The sequence below is a fragment of the Suncus etruscus genome, chromosome X (genome assembly GCF_024139225.1).
Source record: "Suncus etruscus isolate mSunEtr1 chromosome X, mSunEtr1.pri.cur, whole genome shotgun sequence".
Classification (NCBI taxonomy): domain Eukaryota; kingdom Metazoa; phylum Chordata; class Mammalia; order Eulipotyphla; family Soricidae; genus Suncus; species Suncus etruscus.
This window is the reverse complement of record NC_064868.1, coordinates 20,128,069-20,149,075: the sequence shown is the minus strand read 5'-3', so window position 1 is coordinate 20,149,075 and position 21,007 is coordinate 20,128,069. Positions and strand designations below refer to the sequence as shown.

The 21,007-nt window shown below is 41.1% G+C and overlaps 1 protein-coding gene across 1 annotated transcript in view; it reads left to right on the top strand.

Moving 5' to 3' along the window:
• The window catches only part of PCYT1B (phosphate cytidylyltransferase 1B, choline), a 330,888-nt gene that overhangs the window by 16,705 nt on the left and 293,176 nt on the right, over positions 1 to 21,007 (top strand). The gene's annotated exons all lie outside the window — the stretch shown is intronic.

The following is a 21,007-nucleotide window of genomic DNA, read 5'->3' as shown; positions in this document are numbered from 1 at the left end:
CCGTACTTCTGCATGAAAGGCAAATGCCTTACCTTCATGCTATCTCTCCGGCCCCAGATCTACTGTGAATCTTTTGGGCTTTCTTTGTATATATATTTCTTTGTTGGTCTTGCGGCTTTTGTCATTCTGATTACAACATGTCTTAGAGTTTTTCTATTTGGTTATCTTTATGCTGAAATCTATTGGATCTCTTGTATCTATTTGCCCACATTCCTCAACTCTGTGAAATTCTTATCTATGACTTAGTGGTTCTTCATCAAACTTTACTTACTGTTCTCCAAAAATTAAATTGATTATTATTTTGTTCCTCTTAATATAGTCCTGTAATTCTCTGGTGTGTCCTCCATTTCTTTTCAGACTCATCTGCTGTTATTTTTAGAGGTTTTCTGTATCTCGAGTCCCTCCATTTTTCTCAGCTGCTGTTATTCTGCTGTCTAGAACTTTTATTGAGGTTTCCTTTTAATTTCACTGACCGCACTCTCCATTTCTGTTACTTCTGATTATAGTTTTCTCATTTCTGCTCTCAATTTCTTGTGCTTTTCTGACTGCCTGTGCCATTGTTTCTTTGAGCTCATTAAATATCATGAGCATGGTACCACTAAATTCTCTGAGAGTTATTATTTCACTCATTGAACTTGATGGCCTTCTACACATCTTCTCCCACTGTTTGCTGTGTTCCTGCTGTGCTGAGAGTGAATCTTTATAGATAGCTCTCTCCACCCCTGGAGTCTCCTAGGTAATAGGCTAGTTGTTGCTCTATTCTTTCCCTACCTGTCTGCACCCAGTGACATGAAATGTAAGTGTGAGCAGTGGGAGGTGTGATGAGTAGATCAGTTTCACAGAGCCATATGCCTGCTGAAATGGTGGAGAGCATGTGTGGAGGCTGCCAAAATCTTGCTGGGAGGGAATAAGCTTCCCATTACAAAAAGGCCCTAGATGTCAGAAAATAGATTAATCTAAACTTGAAGGGTGCAGGAGCAAGCAAAGGATAATAAAAATTCTTAAAGAGAGAGACCAGGTCAGGAGATTGTACAGTGGTTATAGTGCATGCTAAGCATACTCCATACCAGGTTTGATTTCTAGCATCACATGGTACCCAGGGCATTGCCAGTTTTAGCCCTAGAGGCTCTCAGTACTGCCCAAGAATCCCTGAAATCAAAGGAACTGAGCAGTATAGTATCCTCTTGTCCTCCTTACATTAAACCACCAGCATGATTGTCTGAGACCAGTACCCCCACACACTCTGAGCACCATTTAGGAGGTATTCACCCCTCCAAAAGGAGACTCATCATTTGGAGGATCAGCATCCTTATCTTTTTATTTTAAATTTTAGCAGTGTCAGGAATCAAAACCAGATCTCATTTCTGCAAGGCATTTGTTTTACTGCTGTGCCAGCTCTCTGGCCATAAAGATCTTTGTCTCATTTATTCTCTGCTTCACCATGGTAGCTCTGAATTTTTTTGTTAGGGAGTGTTTCAAGTGACTTATGTAAAGTGGAGCAAAGAGAAGCAGCAGTTTTGAGGAAGAAGTCTACTAAATTTTCTATCTAGCCACTTTGGTCAAGTGGCTGGAAGTTTAGGACTGATGAAAATCTGGAGTCCAGCTGTACAGTCCAGCTCTACAAAGCAGCCATCAAACTGCACTTGTTCTGCACAACATGGGAAATGATCTTTGCCACTCAATTCTTGGGGGGAAATTATAGACTCAGGATGGAATGAGGAATTGATCTTTTCAGGAAAGGAAAGTCAGTCCTAAATCTTACCTAGGCTTTTGGTCTTGTTTCCTTTCACTCATAGAAAAGAATTTTAGGAGGAAACTCATAGAGAAATAAAAACAGTTTTATTTTACTTCACTATGAGGAAAGAAGGAAGAGCACATTTGAGAGAATATGGGCACCTCCGGAGGCAGAGAGAGCTGAAAGTGGCCATTCAGGACACCCCCAACAATAGGGGAGTGTTGTAACACGTGTTCCAACAGAGGGCATCCTGCTTGCTTTTGCAGAGTTGGTTTTATAGGTTTTCTCCCAAGCAGCCCAAATTGTGGGGCTTTCTATCTAGATAAGAGTCAATTGCTATGGCATTGCCAATGGAAAGAGCTGGAAATATTGGTGGTCCACCTACATGTCATATCACAACCATTTTTTTTTGCTGGAGATTTTCTCTGGAGGGGGGTTTTCAGCCTTTGCTGAGCTTGTGCTTGTGCCAGTTAATCTTATCAGACCTTATTTTTAGTATCCACAAAGTAGATCTGGCCATAATGCTTTATTGCTTTAGAGCTTGTGACTTTTTTTTGTGAAACAAAATGTTTATTGAAATTTATTTAGAGGGGCCAGGAAGGTGGCGCTAGAGGTAAGGTGTCTGCCTTGCAAGTGCTAGCGTAGGACGGACTGCGGTTCGATCCCCGGCGTCCCATATGGTCCCCCCCCCAAGCCAGGAGCGATTTCTGAGCACATAGCCAGGAGTAACCCCCGGACGTCAAACGGGTGTGGCCCAAAAACCAAAAAAAAAAAAAAAAAAGAAAGAAAGAAATTTATTTAGAAAGATGTGATGAGAGAAAAAGTAAAAGGTACATGTTTGAGAGAGAAAACAGGCTTCTCCAAAGTTGAAATAAATGGGAAAGCAAAGAGACTTTGAGACAAATAAGATATGTGTTCAAGGGAAAACACATACTCGAAGACAAAGACAAGAGTAATTTCTTAAAATTCCATCTTTGTCTTATTATGTCCCAAGAACCGATTGCCAGAGGGGCCCTATTACCTACCTACTTTAGAGGGAGGCTTCTATGTTTTCTAAAGTCTTGGCACTACAACCCAGGGCAGTTAGAGCACAACCGCTAGAGCAGAGGTTCCTAAACCTATTTGATATCCCCCCTCCTTTTTAAAAAAAAATCAGTGCCCTCTTGGATGTCTATCTTGCAATTTGTATAAATTAAACCACATTCAATGTGAACCACTGCTGTCAATGTTTAGAGAAACTTCCCACATCAACTCAAGGTTACTATGCCCCCAGTGACACCTGGGGGGTGGTATTGCTCACTTTGTGAAACATTGAGCTTGGGAGTGAGGGCCAGGCCTTGGTGGTTCAAACTCCCAGGTAATTCTGAGGCACAGCCCAGGCTGAGAACCTTGCACAGTGAATCAGAGAACATGAGAGTCTTGATTAAGACAGGAATTGGATGGGGCTGGCAAGGTGGCACTAGAGGTAAGGTGTCTGCCTTGCAAGCACTAGCGTAGGACGAACTGCGGTTCGATCCCCCAGGGTCCCATATGGTCCCCCCAAGCCAGGAGTGATTTCTGAGCATCAAACGGGTGTGCCCCCCCCCCAAAAAAAAGACAGGAATTGGGACTTCTAAAGTGCTAGGCCCTCAATTTTCAAGAGTACATTGCATTTGATCTACATGTAGAATTTTGGAAAGATCATTCTCACCAATGCCACCTGCTATTATTCAGTGATTTACTCAGAGAACATAAGCTGGTGAGCTCACTTCTGCTTGTATTTTGGAGGAAGAACCTACAGGGTATGACTATTTGGAAGATTTTTTTCAAGAGTCTGGTACATCATCTGAAAAGTGTGTTTTGTGATATTATCCTCTATTAGCACCTACTTGAATGAGTAAACTATGAGCCATGTTGGGACTTAATAAAAGCTTGTATCTAGCTAGGTTGAGTCACTAAATGTCAAGCCAAACAAAAAACAGCTAATAGGAAGGCTTAAGTGAATAAACCGAGCAACGTGTGGGTGGGTACTGTGACCTCAGAAACAGCATGTAGTGAATGGGGGCTTTGGATTCATATGACTTTGAAAAATAACTGTCATTGATGAGCTCTAATCTCTAACACTGTACTTAACCTCCATAACCACTATTTTGTGTGTGTGTGGGGGGGATTAGGCTATACCTGGTGGTGCTAAGGGGCCACTCCTAGTTCTATGCTCAGGTGTAACTCCTGGCAATACTTTAAGCATCCATATATGGTACCAGGGACTGAACTCAGGTTGACAAGCACCTTAACCTTTGTATTATCTTTCTGGCTCTGCAGGCATTATTTTTTGTTTTATTTTGTTTTTACTCCATAAGGGATTGTGCTCAGAGCTTACCTAGCTCCGAGCTTAGGGATCAATCCTCGAATAAGCATTAAGACAGAGTGTTATTGGGCCAGAGAGATAGCATGGAGGTAAGGCATTTGCCTTGCATACAGGAGGTCATCGGTTCGAATCCTGGCGTCCCATATGATCCCCCATGCCTGCCAGGAGCAATTTCTGAGCCTGGAGCCAGGAATAACCCCTGAGCACTGCTGGGTGTGACCCAAAAACCACACATGCAAAAAAAAAGACAGAGTGTTATTTCAGGAATTTGCAAGTTTTAAAACTTCAGAATATCTGAAGATAATCTACCAAGGCCAGCTAAGGTAGGTTGTTAGGCAGAATTACAGTACCCCCTGTAAACATCTACATTCAAATTTCTAGAGCATTTTTTGTGCTACACCTAGTGATGCTCGGTTATCTCAGGGTTCACTCCTGGTGGTGCTGGAGATCAAATCAGGGCCAGCTGCATGCCAGGTAAATACTTTAATCTTTTAATTCCTGGTATGCTCTCTGTCCTCCACTAATTCCCAGAATCTTCATGTGGTAAAATAAAGAATTTTACAGATGTAATCAAGTTAAAAGTCTTTTGAGGTTTGGGCCATGCTTGGCATTCTTCAGGGCTTATTCCTGGCTCAGAGTTCAGGGATCACTCTCAGCAGTGGGGATACAGGATGTAAGCTAAGCTCCTTAACCCCTGCAGTGTCTCTATAGCTCTTAGTTAAAAAATATTGACATGGAAGAATATAAACATCAGGTTGTAAACCCTAGGTTTCTTTCCTCATAAAATGCAGGTGAGTGTTAAACACTAGGTAAACACTAGATTTTTTTTCTTAATAAATGCAGGTGAGTGTTAGAGAATACATGAATTGTAAGGCTGAGGCTGGCATGATGCAATTGTTGGCTCTGAATATGGAAGCAACAGGGCTAAGAGCCAATAATGCGGGCAGCTCTAGAAGATGGAACAGGCAGAGGCACATTTTCCTCTAGAGTTTCCAGAAGAAACACTTCCTCGCTGATATATTGAGAATCATTTCAGCCCTTTGACCCCGGGAACCTTAAGATGATAAATTTGTGTTGTTTTAAGCCATGAAGTTTGTAGTAAATTGGCACAGCAGCCAGGAGAAACTAACATAGAAGATTAAGCTGAATCTCTTGGAGCATTCAAAGATACTAAGTGCAGATCTTTTTGCAAGAAGATTTCACTTGGAAGACCATGCCATTCATAACCAATTAATGCAAAGTCAAAGAATTGCAATAATGACTTACTTGTGAATGAATCAATCCATCCTGACCTCAGGTGATCTAATTTCTCATTTGCCAGTCAAACATATTTGTATCCTATTCACAAGCTCCTGGCCTGGTCCACTGGATCCTGCAGCATTTCCTGTAGTGCCTGGAAATGGTTCCTGGAGATAAAGGAAAAAAAAGAATGGTTATGGCAAATAGATAATCAAGAAATACAATTGTCGGCATCTTGGCCCACTATTCTGGAGGACAATTTGTTTATTCATAACACATGTATACAAAGCATTAAAAATGCAAGCACTCTGACTCAGCAATTCTACATATAGGAAAATTAATCCCACGGGAAAACCTGGATTAGTATGCATGTCATTCACCCGCTTTAAAAATTCTTTCATGGTACCATTATTACTTATGAAATAAGATGTGGGAGACAGCAGTACATCATTGGCATTGGATATTAAGACTGGCAGGTGTTTGGTTTAGACTTGAACCTAGTTGGGTTATTAACCTTGAAATTCCCTGAGCCATCTTTGCTATATTTCATCTTTTTCATGAAAATCACTGAAACAATGACTGTGACTAACTCCATGAAGAGCCAGTGTGCAGTCTTGAACACTCATTAACCATAATCTAATTCTATGGCTTAAATGAACATTTTACGTGTGTATATAATTGAACTACGAAGTGTTGAAAATCACCTATATTCTCATTCACAGACATTCATGTAAAATATTTGGCATGCAAGAGTGGTGAGTCCAAATCATGTTTAAATCCAGGTGAGGAACTATCGTCATATTTTTAATTATATTATATGCTTCAGCCATATGTGTCATACCCCATTGATGCAACACCAACATTTTCACAACATTCTCGAGCATGATGGTGTCTGCATTTGGAGTTTTGATTAAACTGTGCTACATGTGTGATTATTACTTGTAAACAGATGATTAGATATTAATTAGACAATAAGTGATTGTAAAGCACTTAGAAAAGAAAAGTGTTTATAAATACCACAAAGTAATAGCAACAATAATTCTTAACTGACTACACAGCTGCTGATGTCAATAAGAATGATTTATTCCAGCTAAGGGCAACTTTAATTTATGCTCAAAAAAGGCTTAAAGGCTTCTCTCATATCTATTTTGCTCAAGCAAAACAAAATATGTCATATTTGCAACTGAATTTATCATCAATAGATTAATCTCATTTTAATGTAAACTACCTTCTTTTAGGACTTTATCAAACATTGGCACAGACATGATGGCCTGGGGTTTGAATGCAAAGAACTTGGGGCTCCTAATTGCTCATCCTCTCTCTGATTTATGTCAAATATTTATTCATTTTAAAGACAAAAGATGGGGGCCAGAGGAATGGCACAGTGGTAGGACATTTGCCTTACATGCGGTCAACTTGGACTGACCCGGGTTCCATCCCAGGCATCCCATATGGTCCCCGAGCCCGCCAGGAGTGATTTCTGAGTGCAGAGCTAGGAGTAACCCCTAAGTACCACTGTGTATGGCCCCCAAACCAAATAATAACAACAATAATAAAATAAAGATAAAAGATGGCATTTGGAGTAGTGGCATCTTCATTTTTTTTTGTTTGTTTTTGGGCCACACCTGGCGGTGCTCAGGGGTTACTCCTGGCTATCTGCTTGGGAATAGCTCCTGGCAGGTATGGGGGACCATATGGGATGCCGGGATTTGAATCAACCACCTTTGGTCCTGGGATGGCTGCTTGCAAGGCAAACGCAACTGTGCTATCTCTCCGGCCTCGGCATCTTCATTCTTGTGATAGGTTTTTTTCATTGTCAATCTGGCTGGTCACTCCCCACATCAGCACCTTAACACTATTCATTTTTTATTTGAGGGCCACATCCAGCAGTACTCAGGGATTAATCCTAGCTCTGGGCTCAGGGATCATTTCTGGTGATCTCAGGGGGAATATATAGGGTACTGGGGGTTGGCATCGAATCTAGGATAGCTGCATGCAAGACAAAGACCCTACCTGAAACTTCATAAATTTTGATTAAATGAGTGAACATCAATGTTGTTTATTATAGATGCTGAAACGAGGAACAAAAATCCATGTTAATAATAAACTAGTGCATTCTCACTCTTTCTAATTTATTTTTAAAAAATTATGTTTTTTATTTGGTTTTGCTGTGGAGTAGGGTTTGTAGGTTGTATACTTGGAGGCGCTCAGGGATTCTTGGCTATGCACTTAGGGATTACTCCTGGCAGGGTTTAGGGGACCATATGTGGTGCTCAGGATCGAAATTGGATTAGCTGTATACAAGGCAAGCTCCTACCTTCTGTGCTATCTCACTGACCCCAAATGATGTTTTTTGAGGGCCACAGAGATACCTCACATTCATGCTTTGCATTCAGGAGTCCTGGATTCTACCCCTGGAATTTCATAGTCCCCTGCGCACAGAGTTGGGAGTAGCTCCTGAGCACCACTGGATGTGACCCCTAAACAAAAACAGAACAACTCCTCCCACATGTTTTTGAGTTTTTTTGGTTTGTTTTTGGGTCGCACCCAATGATACTCAGGGCTCATTCCTGGCAAACTTGGAGGACCTATAGGGTGCTGAGGATCAAACTGGGATTTTCCATGTATGAGGCCCCCAGTTCTGACTCATTTTATGCCTGATCATTACTTTTTTCCCCTAATAGTCTTTATAGGACATGAACCTGTATTGACTTCATTTTTTTTGTTTTTGGAGATAACACAGCTACAGCAGTATCAATAATAATGTTTTTCATGTACAAAGTTACTGCTCCTTCACCACCTTCATCCTTATGTCATGTTGGTTCACATCTTATGTCCCCACATCTCTAAGTCCTTTTCCCCCACCACTTAGAAACCTTGGTTCTGTAGGAAAAGTTCACAGTATCACTGATACTGTTTAATCCTTTGTTTTCCTCTAAAGATGAAATACTTCCTTTTGCTGCAACATGCATAAACTTAAGAGGGGGATTAGTAAGTAAAATCACCTCATTCTCAATCTACTGGTAAATCTTACAATGCTTATTCTTGTGTTATAAATAGATTCAAGAGTCTATGATGAGTCCTAACCATGGTTTCAGAAGTATGAAATAAATGGAATGAACACAGTGAAAAGTGCTTTGTGTTACATAAATTCCAAAGAAGGGGAGAGAAGGATTGTTTTGAATGATGAGATATGCAAGAGTTAGTTTATTATTCTTATCAAAGCACTTCTGTGCCGAAAGTGAGGCAGTGTAGGATGGTGAAAAAGAGTTTAGGGGACAGTCCAGTACAGAATACAGAGGTTAATGACCTTGCCTTGCATATGGATGACCTCAATTTAAATTGCCAACACAGCCATTGTCCCGTGAGCACTACTAGGTGTGATCCTAAGCACAAAACCATGAGTAAGCCTTGAATACAGTTGGTTGTGACCAAAAACAAACAAACAAACATAAACAAGAGAAAGAAAAAGTTTGAAACCTAAATTCATGTAAGTTCTAGTACTTATTGACTCTGCAGAAATCACTTACTTGTCTGAGTCAGTTTACTCACTTGGAAATTTTCAGTATTAAAACTTGTTTATTTAGGCTTGAGAGATAGTACAGGGATTAAGGTGCTTGCCTTGCATGCAGCTAACCCTAGTTTGATCCCCATCATTGAATGATCCCCAGAGCCTACCAGGAGTAACTCTTGAGTACTGCCAAGTGTGGCCTGACACCTCCCCCGCCAAAGAAATAAATGAGCAAAGAAATACTTGTAAATATCAGAGTACAATTATATAATTCATTGTGTAAAAGCACCAAATGTTAGGCATAGAGTAAATGCTTTATATTGAAAATATGTTTATTACCATAATTTTCTTGAAGTAGGTAAAAGGCTTTATGCATGAGTTTTATTACTTAGGATGGCATAATTTTTTCCTTGGACTATGTGAATATCAGCATTAACCCTAAGGTGAAAGTGGAAAACTGGGAAAATGAACAGAGATAGAGCCATAAATGTAAATGTAACATTCCATCGAAGGTAACAATGGCTTCCAGGGAATCTTTAATTCTTCTATCAACTTCATCTTGTTTTTCCCATCTCTTTTCTTCCTTTGTAATCTATTTCTTACTTGGTAAACCTGAGGTACTAAATAAAAAAACTTTTTTTGTTGTTTTTTGGGTCACACCCGGCAGTGCTCAGGGGTTACTTCTGGCTTTACGTTCAGAAATGGCTCCCGGCAGGCTCAGGGGACCATATGGGATGCTAGGATTAGAACTGCCATCCTTCTGCATGCAAGGCAAATGTCTTACCTCCATGCCATCTCTCCGGCCCCAAAAAACTTTTTTTTAAGCTAAACAAAACTTTATTCTATCAGCCACAAGTCCCATACAGACGGGTCAGGGTGGTCTCCTCTCGGAGACCAAGATCACAAGTCAGATTATATAGGGAGGAGGTATAGGGAGGTTCTAACTCCTGATGCTCTTTACAATGATTGGCTAAGGGTACCTTCCTACTGCTCCCTCCTGTTCTTGCCAGATAGGCTACCTGGTATGGCCAGGTAGCTTGGGGCAGGGAAACTTAGACTTGAGGAAGAGAAGACTAAGAGGTTTACAACATGTGGTCCCTTACAAAATGGCATAATGTAGGGTACTTATCTGAGACCCACCCATTTCTGGGAGGGGTCTTGGGAACCAGATAATAGGTGTGACTTTACCTGCAAGACCCGGCCCATTCCTGGGAGGGGTCTTGGAATAGGTAGATAAACCCGGAAGCCAGGGGATTAAGGGCCTTTGCTTTTTGGCCCTGCTGGGCTCTGAGGAAGATGGCTGAAAGAGTTTAGACGCAGGGTAGCCTGGAATGGCTGTATGCTTGAAAGGTTATGAGTAGGCCACACACATGTGGTGGCTAGGGCCTGAATAAAGATAATGCTTCCAGATGCCTGCCTGTGAGTGAGTCTGATTCCGCCATTCGCCTAACCTGGGGCCCGCCGGCTGCATGGGGGTTGCTGAGCCACGTGGCCTGGGATGGCAAACAGAGAAATCCACCACCATCCAGCCCCATTGTTAATTAATTAATACAACAGCATCCTTCCTTGTTCAGAACCCAGAATCTCACATTTCCTCCTCTTCTTATGAACCTGAGTTGAACCCTTGACTCTCCTTGAGGTTCCTCATCTTCATCCCTGCTTATGGGCACATACTGGGATTTAGCACAAGCATCTTAACTGCATCTATATGTGCCTGAATTAAGTGGGTGAGAAAATTAATTATGCAAGGACTTACAAACAGTAGCCTGGTCAGAGTAGTTATCCAGAATGATTGAGTGAAACACTGTTCATACCGAAAGGCAGAATCTTTCCACTCATGCAAACTGGCCTTCATCTGCTGCAGCATCCCCTTTGCTTCCCTTGGACCTAAGAGAAAATCACAGTCCACCTTGTTATAACAATCTTCAGGGGCCGGGTAGGTGGCGCTGGAGGTAAGGTGTCTGCCTTGCAAGCGCTAGCCAAGGAAGGACCGCGGTTCGATCCCCCGGCGTCCCATATGGTCCCCCCAAGCCAGGGGCGATTTCTGAGCACATAGCCAGGAGTCACCCCTGAGCGTCAAACGGGTGTGGCCCAAAAACCAAAAAAAAAAAAAATTAAAAAAAAAAAAAAAAAAAAAAAAGAATCTTCAGTCAAAAATCCCCCTGTTCTGCAGGGACACTTTTGCTAAGGAGTCCAGAGAGTGCTCTAGATCACAATCAACAATCTTTTAAGTAAGAAAACTTTTAAATGGCATATAGAATAAATAGTGGAGTCAATAATGATGGTACTGGTGAGAGATTTGATGTGTTCCTTTTACATGTTATTTTTTTTTTTTTTTGGTTTTGGAACCACATCCAGTGATACTTAGAGGTTGCTCTTGGTTTTGCACTCAGGAATCACTCCTGGGGAGATCATATGGGTGCTGGGTATCAAACCCAGCTTGGCCATGTACAAGGCAAGTATCCAACCAATACTATCTCTCTAGCCTCAACATGTGATCTTTTTGATAAATATTAAGAGCAACATAACACATGTAGAATTGATTAATTGTAGTTAACACAATTTTCAGTGTTTGTCCTAATATTTTTGTAAGAGACATAATTTTTAACAGCATAACTAGATTAAAATGGAACATATGAAGGGAAAAACATTTTTAGAGAGAAAAAGTTGAACTGAAATGTTTACTCTAAAAGGTAAGCTAACAGTTTCTTACATATGTTATGACTCATTATCCATGAGTGATGCGGTTATGAAAGGTATTTTACCATAAAAAGAGGAATCATAATAGAAACTTTATGATGGAGCACTGGAACAGTGTATTAGCTTGTGATCCCCTGGAACAGGGGTGGAAAATAGCCATAATAGCTCATGAATGATATTTTAAAGATCCAAATGAGTGAAGGCAGAAAAAATGTTTCCCCATCTCTGCTCCAGAAGCTGACCCTGAGACAGGGTTTCGAGTTCAAGTCATTTATCAGGGAACTGAGCCCACACGCATGTGGATGAATGAGAAAAGGTAAGAAAGGAGGCCAGCATGCGTTCTCCAGCCACTCTCCTTGGCCCCTTGACTGATCCATGCTTGGCAATTGTGGGAATTCAAAGAGAACATACAACTCCAAATTATTCCACTCGAAGGTTGAGAGCCCCTGGAGCATCCAGACACATTCCCTTCAATCAGTCTTTGGTGGGGAGCCCTTGGTGATTGTGGGCTGTTCGATTTCTCATTTTTCAGACCCGCTTGACCCAAAGAAAGCCCTCCAGTAGAGATGCAGGTGCTGCAGCTGGCAGTGAGCCAGGTGTTGGCACCAATGATAAAGCCGAGGGGGTCTGGGCAGGGCTCAGGAGAACTTCTGCTCTAAAGAGATTATTTTAAGCTCTCCCCAGAGAAACTTTAAGAATGGCATTTTCAGCACATTAAGGTAAGTGACTGCTTGTACAGAGAAGGGTATTAAGTGTAAAGCTCTATGCTCCCATTGCTGGTTAGATGTTGCAGGGGTTACAAGTGGCCTGTGGCAAGTGCAGTGCTTAGACTCTAAGAAGTACTCAAACAATGGCAGACATAACCATATGGGTGCTTGTGAGTTTGAAACAGGAGCCCCATTCTCCAGGATCCCCCTGGGAATTATCTACAACACCTGCCTTACTCCTTCCTTTCTTTCATGTGGAACAAGGGCACTTCTCTCAGCTCTTTGAACTTTCTTGTTCCCACCAAGTTCCCATACCTTTTCAGTTATTCATGCTAACCTCTGCTCACCTCAACCTAATGAGGCAAAGAGCCCCCTTCCCACATTTCAAACAGGCTAACTCAAGCAGGCCAACACCAGAGAGCAGGACATGCCCTTGGACAGCTGAGTCTGGGAGACATAACCACGGAGTGCCTTAGATGGTCAGAGTCTCGCTTTGTAACCTTGATGACCTGGGAATGGCCTCCCAATGTGCTCATGTCCTTGAGATAGTTTACATCCTGCTCTGAAAAATAACATGCTTGGGAATTTCTGCTTCTGAACTCTCCTACCAGCTACCTACAAATACCCTAAGACCCCATCAGATATTCTATAGAACTGAGGTCTTACCTTTGTTCAGGGCCTAGACCAAAGGCCCAGAGCATGAGTTCTTCTGTTGGCATAACTAAACTAGTGTCCTTCCATTTCTCAAGACATGCCGCTTCATTTTTACTGAATTTTTGGTGGGAATTTCTGCAACAACCCCACTTTCATACCTAGTCCTTGGTGCCATTAAGGAGGAGAGGTGTTGCTTTTATCTCCCCTGACTATATGTTTTCTTTTGTTTGTTTGATGAAGGATTTTTTATTTGTTTTTTGAGATACACTGGTGATGCTCAATGGTTATTCCTAGCGCTGCACTCACTCCTGGTGGTGTTGAGCAGACCATATGGGATTCCAAGGATCAAATTTGGGTCAGTTGCATGCAAGGCAAGTACCCTACCCACTGTACTATTTATCTGGCCTCTGACTATATATTTGTTTAAAATAATGTCACCAACAACAGATGAGTGGATAAAGAAGCTCTGATTTATATTCACAATGAAATACTTTAAAAATGTTAAACCTTGTAACTTGGGTAAAATTAAAGGGCATCATATTGTTCAGCAAAATAAGTCAGAGGAAAAAAACAAATCCCAGATGATCTTACTCATCTGTGATCCATAGGGAGCAAAACAAAGGAATAGAATGTATTGAACGATGTCAATTTTTTTATTTTTGGTTTGGGGGCCATACCTGGCAGTGCTCAGGGGTTATTCCTGGCTCGGTACTCAGGGATCATTCCTGGAAGTGCTCAGGAGACCATATAGGATACTGGAGATTGAATCCAGGTCAGCTGCATTCAAGGCACATGCCCTACCTACAGTGCTATTATTGCTTCAGCTTAGAACGATGTCAAATCTTTGACCTTGGATTGCAAAACTGATATGACCTACTTTCTGGGAATTAGAGTGGTGGGGGGGGGAGGAAGTGAAGAAGTAGAGTAGAAATAATCTAAGATTATTGGTGGAAGGTCTTGGCACATTGATGGTAGGAAGGTGCAGTAATTTCAAGCTAAACCCTAAACTTTAACATTAACGTAAAAACATTAAACTATAATAATTATAACAAAATAAATAAAAATACATATTATAAGGGGTCCCCTGGATGGCTCAGTAGCAGAGTGCATGCATGAAGCAGTTTGATCCCTGGCGTCACCCCACATGCTAAGTGCGAGCTCAACCATAAAACAAAGTATGCCATCTCTTACAGTCTTACAGTGAGGGCACTGGAACTAAGTGTGTGTGACCTCTGGTCATCACAACAAAAAGGAATGAGGAAAATAAAATAAAATAAAATACTTATATATGAACCTCTGCTCACTGCCACATCCTACCTGGTGAGATTCATCTCCAGCCTCCAGGACCCAGATCAATAGTAGATCAGGCAGGGTGCTTGCCATGAACATGGGCAAGCAGGGTTTGATTCCTGGCACCCTTCATGGTCCCCTGAGCCCAGCAGTAAGCTCTGACCACAGACTGCTGTGCCCTCCAAAACATTTTTAGCCTTGAGACCTGACTTCTGCCATTTCAAGGGACCACTCCTGAAGTGACTTTTCTTCCTCTGTTCTCACACTGCTCTTAGTTATATTTCCTAACTCAATGAAATGAACACCTCACCAAGAATAATACTCTGTTTAACTAGATGATTATTCAGAATTCTTGTTTTGTTTTGTATTTTTGGACCACACCCAGCAACACTCAGAAGTTACTCCAGGTTCTGTGCTCAGAAATTGCTCCTGGAAGGCAGGGTGGTGGTGGAATAAATCATGGGATTTCAGGGTAAGGTCCTATCTACTGTGCTATTGCTCTGGCCCCTATCATTAAGATTTGAAAAAACAATACAGAGCTTTATTGACAGGCAGCATCTTAAGCAATTCATAGCCTTGAAACCAGTTTTATAATACATGTTAGATGAACTTCTTTATTTTTAATTTTAATTAATATCTTTAAGCACCATCATTATAAACATATTTGTAGCTGGTTTTTAGTTATAAAAAAATAGAACACCCCTCTTCACCAGTGCAACATTCCCAACAATGTTCCTCATCTCCTTCCTCCCCTACCCCCTGCCTGTATTCAAGACAGGCATTCTATTTCACTACCATTAACATGATCATTGTCAGTGTACTTATTTCTCTAACTGAACTCACCACTTTTTGTGGCAAGTTTCATACTGTGGGCCAGTCCTTTCAGCCCTCATCTCTATTGTCCCTGGGTATTATTACAATAATGTCTTTTATTTTTCTTAAAACCCATAAATGAGTGAGATTATTCTGTGTCTATCTCCTTCTGACTTATTTCACTCATCATAATAGTTTCCATGTCCATCCATGTGTAGGAAAATTTCATTAATTCATTTTTCCCCAACAGCTGCATAGTATTCCTTTGTGTAAATGTACCACAGTTTCTTTAGTCACTCATCTGTTGTCAGCATCTGGGTTGTTTCCAGATTCTGGCTATTGCAAATAGCACTGCAATAAATATGGATGTGCAGAAGGCATTTTTCTGTTGTATTTTGTGTTCATTAGGAATGGTATAGCTAGATCATATGGGAGCTCAATTTCCAGTTTTTTGAGGAATCTCCATAAGGTTTTCCATAAGGGCTGGACTAGACGGCATTCCCAGTGAATGAGACTTAAATGAACTTCTTCTTTTTTTGGGGGGGGCCACACCCGGCGATGCTCAGGGGTTACTCCTGGCTGTCTGCTCAGAAATAGCTCCTGGCAGGCACGGGGGACCATATGGGACACTGGGATTCAAACCAACCACCTTTGGTCCTGGATCAGCTGCTTGCAAGGCAAACGCCACTGTGCTGTCTCTCTGGGCCCTTAAATGAACTTCTTTAAATGACAGGGCAAACTCCCCAGCATGTGGCACTGAATATGGCACTCACTCATGGCACTTTTGGTTTCCCTCTACTAGATTAAGAAAGATATGTTTACTCCTAGATGACTAAGAGGCTTTATACATTTTTCAATAATGAATTAATATATCATTTATAATGAATGTTTGATGTCTAAGAAGTTTTTGGGGGGGCATTGGTGATGGGAATGTTACATTGGTGAAGGGGGGTGTTCTTTATATGACTGAAACCCAACTACAATCATGTTTGTAATCAAATTGTATAAACAAATGTATTTCAAAAAGAAGTTTCTTTATATCCATAGATTTGTATTACAATCATTTACTTATTAATTCAGACATCTATGTAGTATTGACAATATAAAATTGACAATATAAAATCAATATAAAAATATAAAATATAAAAAATTGACAATATAAAATTGACAATATAAAATCAATGTTCCTTGGGGTCAGAGCAATAGTACATCAGGTAGTGCATTTGTCTTGCACACAGTCAACCTGGTTTCAATCCATATGGTCTCCCAAACACAACAGGAATGATCCCTGAGCATAGATCCAGGAGTACGTTTTGAATACTGCCAGGTGTGACCCAACCTTCAATTCCCAATTAAAATGTCAGTCACCATGCACAAAGGTCAAATCAAAACGAATTAAAGACCTTGATATCAGACCTGAAACCATAAGGTACATAGAGGAAAACATAAGAAGAATACTCCATGACATGGAAGCTAAAGACATATTTAAGTATAAGACAACACTGACCAAGCAAGTGGAAGCAAAGATAAACAAATGGGACTATATTAGAATGAGAAACTTCTGCACCTCAAAGGAAACAGTGATTAGGACACAAAGAATGCCCCTGGAATGGGAGAAACGGTTTACCCAATATCCATCAAATAAGAGGTTAATATCTAAGATATAAAAGGCACTGAGAGGACTTAGGAAGAAAAAATATCTAATTCCATCAAAAAATGGGGAGAAGAAATAAGCAGACATTTCCTCAAAGAAGAAATATAAATGGCCAGAAGGTACATGAAAAATGTTCCACATCACTAATCATCAGGAAGATGTAAATTAGAACAACAATGATATATCTCACACTACAGAGGCTGTCACACATCACAAAGAATAAGAACTAGTGCTGGTGTGGATGCAGGGAGATGGGGCTCTCATTCACTGCTGGTGGGAATGTTGATTGGCACAATCTTTTTGGAAAAATATGTATATTCCTCAAAATATTAGAAATTGAGCATCCATATGATCCAGCAATACCACTTCTAGGGATTTATCCTAGGAACCCAAAAACAACATGCAGAAAAGCTCTCTGCATTCCTGTGTTCATTGTAGCACTGTTTACAATAGCCAGAATCTGGAAACAACCCAAGTGCACAGGCACAGATGAATGACTAAAGAAACTGTGTGGGTACATCTACACAAGGGAATACTATGCAGCTGTTAGAAGAAATGAAGTCATGAAATTTACTTATGGATATGGAGAGTATTATGCTAAGTGAAATGAATCAGAGGGAAGGGGATAGAATAATCTCACTCATTTTTGGGATATCAGAAAAATAAAAGAGAGCATGTAATAATCTCCAGAGAGAATAGAGATTTGGGCCAGGAGAGCCAGTCCATGGTAGGAAGTGTGCTATAAAGAGCAGTGGCGCAAGCGGTAAGGCATCTGCCTTGCACAGGATAGACTAGGTTCTAGCCTAGGACGGACCATGGTTCAATCCCCCAGCATCCCATATGGTCCCCCAAGCCAGGAGCAATTTCTGAGCGCATAGCCAGGAGTAACCCCTGAGCTTCACCGAGTGGCCCAAAAACTAACCAACCAACCAAACAAACAAACAAAAAATATGTTAGCACAGAATTTTAAGGAAAGTTTTATTAATGATAGGGAAAAAATGAGAGTTTCATATCATATAGCAATCAACCATCCCAAATTGACTTTTTTTTTTGGTTTTTGGGCCACACCCGGCGGTGCTCAGGGGTTACTCCTGGCTCTCTGCTCAGAAATAGCTCCTGGCAGGCACGGGGGACCATATGGGACACCGGGATTCGAACCAACCACCTTTGGTCCTGGATCGGCTGCTTGCAAGGCAAACGCCGCTGTGCTATCTCTCTGGGCCCCCAAATTGACTTTTATTGGTTTATTTTCTGATTAATTCCTTGCTATTTCTTTAAGTTTTGTTGGACCAGCAGTATGAAGTAAATTTGTTATGTACCCAAGGGGATTGGGAAGTAACCAAGGGACACTAGTGAAGGGAAGATCACAATGATGGTGAGATTAGTGTTGGAACATTGTATGCCTGGAACACCTCAATAATAAGCAATTTTGTAAATCAGTGCCTTAATAAGTAAATAAATACTATATAAACAGAAAAATATAAATCAAGAAAAAAACCCTCATATGTAAAAACCCCACTGTTAATACTTTGGTGCATTTACTTCTAATACTTTTTCCTAGGCATAAACCTGTCACATAAACAGAATCATTTTGGAGGTCTGTTTTACTCACCATAACATTAGAATTTCTTCAAGAATACAACTCTTAATGACTATCAAAAACTATATTATATGGATATGCTTGACTTTTACCATATCTCCTCATGTCATAAATCATGTCTCCCTTTTTGCCTTTTAAAATAATGAATTAGGCATATTTTTACAGTGTTTTGTGTGCTCCCCTGATTTTTTTTGTAAACCATGGTAGATTTGATTGAAATTTATTAGAAAGATGTGAGGGGAGAGGAAGAAAGAAGAAAGGCTTCTTCAGAGTGGAAACAGAGACAAGCAAGTGAGATATGTATTCATGGAAAACTTGGGGTTAAAGAACAAATCTTCCCTGATTATTTCTTTGGGGATAAATTCCCAAGTGGAATGCGTAGGTTCAAGGGTATAAATGTTTTAAAGGCTATTAGCATGTACTGACAAGTGTCCTCTATGGGGTCTTTAATAATGTTAACATATGCATAGATTTTTGTAACCATTTTCACAATGAGGATGCAGAGCAAGTCCATCATCCCAATAATCTCCCTTCTGTTTTCCCTTTAGAATGTCTCCCTGATCCTTGGCATAACCTCTAGAGAGTTATAGAAAATTTCATTTCATGGTGTGAAATAAACTGGTCATTCTCAGATAATTATCTTAATCTTCTGAAGCCCCCAAGTTAAGACAACTCATTCAAGTATTAAGACACTGCTAAATCATGTTATAATAGTAGGTGAGACACTAACTGCCAGTGGGTACATTTGGTTAAGGATCCCTCTCAGAGCAGTGTCTGAAAGTCTACTTCTGCCATTAGCATTGTGGGACATGGTGAAATTCAATGGCTAGGCCAGGGGGAGTGAGGCAAGAGGAAACCAAGACTGGAATAGGGTTAGTAAGAATAAAATTAGTTGTGGAGTTGAGGTTTAAAGCCGATATCTAAATAGCTAGATTCAAGAACTTGGGCAGCACTTGTGTTAGTTGTGGCCTGGACTTAGCTCAAATGCCACTGATAGCTAAGGGTCTGACTTGGATGACATAGTGAATCTGAGGGAAAGGTGATATCTTGGTTTCACAGATAGGGGAGGATGAAGAAGAAAATAAGAGACCTGTTGCATGTCAGTCCTTTTTCGGGCTGACTGATAGAGGGATGGACCACGCGACTGCCAGACCACGTGACTGCCACCCTGTTTAGCCGGTGGTTCTGAGGTGAATGCGGAGGGTATAAAGCTAACAGGCAGTCAGGCTTCTGAAGATATCAGCATTATTCCGTGGATAAGGCTGAAGCCAAAAGCCCCCAGAATCAGCCCCAGAAAAAAGCCCCTGCCTTCCACAGACCCTTGCTTTTATACATATGAATCAGGTACCACCCTAGGGTGGGAGCAGAATGCCAGGTCATACCCTAGGGTAGGGCACAATCACCAATCAGGGTAGGATCAATAACATAATAATCCCATGGAAATGTTTACATAAACAACAAGGCCATGTGTCCATTTTGACCACTTCAAATGCTATCTATTCCCAGGACACAACTTAATCATTTTCAAATGGCAGGAGAATATTCAACTGAGTATGCAGACTACAGTCCCTTTATTCGGTCGTGTATTGATGGGCATTTGGTGCCATGTTTTAGCTAGTGTGAATAATGCTCAGCAGTGGTATTGCTGGATCATAGAATTTAGTGGTGGTGGTGGGGGGGGTTTGAGTCACACCCAGTGGCGCTCAGGGGTTCCTCCTGGCTCTGTGCTCAGAAATCACCCCTGGCAGGTTTGGGGGACCATATGGGATGCTGGGATTCGAACCACCGTTCATCCTGTGTTGGTTGCATGCAAGGCAAACGCCTTACCACTGTGCTATTGCTCCAGCCCCAAATTTTTGTTTTGTTTTGTTTTGTTTGTTTGGTTTTGGTTTTTGGACCACACCCGGCAGTGCTCAGGGGTTACTCCTGGCTGTCTGCTCAGAAATAGCTCCTGGCAGGCACGGGGGACCATATGGGACACCGGGATTCGAACCAACCACCTTAGGTCCTGGATCGGCTGCTTGCAAGGCAAACATCGCTGTGCTATTTCTGAGCAGACAGCCAGGAGTAACCCCTGAGCACCGCCGGGTGTGGCCCAAAAGCCAAAAAAATAAATCTTAATGTTTTTAGAGCCTGGAATTAAACCTTGAGTTTTTTTTTTTTACATGTGAGTCATGTGCTCCACTGTCAAGTCACATCCCTAGTCCTCATTTTTATTATTAATACTTTTAAATTTGGGGGCCACACCCAATAGTGCTCAGGGTATTTTTCCAGTTCCGTGCTTGGGGTTGTTCCCAGAAATGTCCTGGGAACCATGTGGTACTGGGATTGAACCTGAGCCTTTTTGCATGCATATCATGTACTCAGTCCATTGAGCTGTCTCCTCAGCCTCTCATTTTTATTTTAAAATAAATAGCCTAGCATTTTTCTATAAAGACTTATGAATTTACACACTTTATATCCTAACCAACACCTAGCCAATCTTTTAATATAGGGCCAATCATTAAATCTAGAGTTTCACACATGTAAAGCAAGTGTTTTATGACTGAGCTACATCCCTGGCCCCCTTGATTTAGCTATTCTCATAGGGTATAATGTAATTTCATTGTGGTTTTTATTTGCATTTCCCTAATCATTAGTGATACTGAGCACTTTTTCACATTTGTGGGCCATCTATGAAGTATCTATTTATGTCTTTTGCTCATTAAAGTATTATTTTATTTCTATAGGATCATTCCAAGTGTTGTTCCTTCTTCA